This window comes from Tauraco erythrolophus, chromosome 2 (genome assembly GCF_009769465.1).
Source record: "Tauraco erythrolophus isolate bTauEry1 chromosome 2, bTauEry1.pri, whole genome shotgun sequence".
In the NCBI taxonomy this organism is placed as follows: Eukaryota; Metazoa; Chordata; class Aves; order Musophagiformes; family Musophagidae; genus Tauraco; species Tauraco erythrolophus.
The window spans coordinates 115,196,029-115,199,143 of NC_141466.1; positions in this window are offsets into that span (position 1 = coordinate 115,196,029).

Consider the following 3,115-nt stretch of genomic DNA (forward strand, 5'->3'; position numbering starts at 1 on the left):
GAGAGAGAATGGCCTCAAGTTACGCCAGGGGAAATTTAGGTTAGATATCAGGAAGAATTTCTTTACAAAGAGGGTTGTGAAGTATTGGAACAGGCTGCCCAGGGAGGTGGTGGAGTCCCCATCCCTGGAGGTGTTCAAAACCCGTGTGGATTTGGTGTTGAGGAACATGGTTTAGGAACCCTGACAGTGCAGGGTGAATGGTTGGACTCGACGATCTTGAAGGTCTCTTCCAACCAGATGATTCTATTCTATGATTCTTAACCAATGTCATTGAGAGAGTTATTTTGGGACAGAGAAGCCATTAGCAAAAGTAATTTAAAGGATAAACAGAAAAAAAAGGTTTTGCTTTTTAAAACCAATTAAATCATTTCCGACAGCATGCAGGGGGACAAAAAGCAGAACATCCATACTCCAAGTTCTTACACAGCAGAACTTCTAACAGACACAGGTGCACATCCCACACGGGCAGCTCCTATTCCCCTACCAAACTGCCGAGAAATCAATTGAAACACTGAAATATTTAGCAAAAGAGGCAACGAGCATTTCTTGAACCAAGTCCTGGTGAAGCACTAAGTCTCTTTGGAAGTAGGGCCACAACAAGACGCGAGAATGGGAGCCACACCGTCTTACAGCAGGACAATCCATTCAGCGGCAATGCGATTATGCCATCCTCAAAGGCACAAACCATGGGTTGCTCTTCCTGCCCGCTAATCCAAGGAATGTTTGTAGAGCTGGCTTGACACCTTCTGGCCATCTATGGTATCGCGCCTTATCACATTCAGAGTTTATTTACTTCCGTAACCTGGAAATGAGGCCACCACCACATGAAAAACACCGAACAGAAATCCCTTACGCTGTGCAGCGCTGCCCGGACAAACGTGAAACACACACCTGTAAAGAGGACACGATACTAGTTAGGCAAATAAAAACAAAAGTACACCTGAGTTTCCACCCCATTGATTTGTTGACTGCTTAACCACAGAGGCTCGCTCTGGACACACCTTGGACTGGTCACACAAACCCTCATCTAACCACTGCTCCGAATGAGCAGCTGCTCTGTCCTCCTTACTCTCTTCATTGCTCCCAAACTGCCAGGATTAGGGCTGCAAGGCAGGACCTACCCCATTTCCAGCCTCTTTTCCAGATGATGCTGCATCTTTGGAAGACGGAGGCATGAACAGCTTAGTTAGTCACCAACTAGCTGAGACCTTGGTGTTGCACATAACTAGTTGTAAGGATTGGAAAGTGCACAGAACTGTCAGTTATCAGCTCTCAGGTGAGGGGAATTTTTGGAACCACCAGCCCACTTGCTTGCAGCTGCCATACCCAAACCATTTCACACAGAACAGCTGCTGGAAGATGATGCAGGCAGGAGGCTCACAAGACAGCATGACCCAGCTGTTGTAGCACCAGAGTAGGAGACCAGAACTCGTACCCCTGCTACCGGCTTGCTGTCTGATACTGAAACAGACTTGCATAATCTTGATGTCGGCGAGACCGAAGAATGAAATCCCCCTCTTCTTCCTGCTGCCAGGTTCTCCCACAGCTCCACTCCTGTGACAGGTTTCAAGTGCACCGGACGGACAGACGCAGTAAGTGTCTGCCTTACAGGTATGACAGGGAGTGGTGGCAGCTTTCCAATGCCACCGCTCTCCATACTCAAAAGTGCCAACAAGATACTCAGCCTTCTCTTTGACCCCAACCCAGGGCTCCTGCTTCAACTTCTGGACAGGCTGGGACACACATAAACGTAGAATCTCGCACAACCAACACACAGCTGCTCCTTGCGTTACTCCACCCCAAAAGCTCAGCAAACCAGCACTCACTTTCATTCACATCCCTCTTTCATCTGATTTGAAGCCTGCCTGCATAGAGTAACATCAGTACTGGTTAAAAACTTACAGTTCAGCTTGATTTGGTAGCTTGTGTGAGCACAGACAGTGCACAAGCGTTGGTATTTATTTTCACAGCGTCTCAGAAATGAAACAAAAACAAAAACAACCTAGTTTCACAAATTAAGACACTAACTTATTGTCAGTTAAAACCCTCCGAAGACTGGAAGCCTCCAACTGCTACCCTTCTACCTCCAGCTCTCCGAAGACAAAACATGTCTCTTCCAGCTTTGTCAATGACACAATCCCCTATGCCTCCAGACAACGCTGCAGCCCCAGTGCAATCCCCAAGCCGTGGACAAACCAACAGACAGGACTGAAACATAGGGAGCGAAGAAATCAGTAACAGACGGTTTGCAGACCACTGTAACCTTCTAGGTTGGCCTCCTCCTCCACTAGAAACCTGCCTTCTACAAGCAGCACTTCATCCTTCACCACCACCCTTAGCTACCTAAGGTCTCTCTCAACAAACACCACAGGACAGGTATTTGGTAAAGGAGATGTATATTTATTCACTTTACAAAGAGGGTGGTATTTAGTTGCAACAGCTCCATTTATAGACAAATATATTATTGTACATTATAGTGGTGAACGGCTCGAACCTTTACCTTGTTTTGCTCTTAAAAATGTGTTTGCACCACTTCAGCTTCCATTAGCTGAGCAAATAGCTGTCCTTGTTCCGCCACTGAGAGATTAAAAATCCGTAATAAAGGTATAGCTGTGCGCTACGTATTCACAAGCATTCACCTTCTCGTTTCCCTGTGTTACTCCTCTCTTCCCACCCAATTCAACACAGTCTGTCCTCTGGGTTAGCATCAAACTTATATGCAGCCTCCAATAGAACAAGATTAGGAGCCACTGGTAGTTCTAACCTCCTTCTGAATCACAAGAAAAGTAATTGATTTGTACATACAAAAGTCTTGAGTTCAAATTTGTTAAAAAAAAAAGAAAAAGCCATTTTTAAGTCAGGTTAGCATCTAGGTATTGCCATGGCATGGCTAAACCAATGGAGGATGGGGGGGGGGGGGAGAAAAGAACTTTAGTAGAGAATTTAAATATTACAAAAATATCATCTTTTTTTTTTTCTTTTTTTTCTGTTCGTTTTTTTTTTTAAAAATGCAGCAGGATGCCCACTCGCTATTGCTAACTGAAGCATGGAAAGAAGGTACAGACCAGTTGTCTTTGATCCTTGAATATTCAAAACAAATTCAATGTAAAGCTGA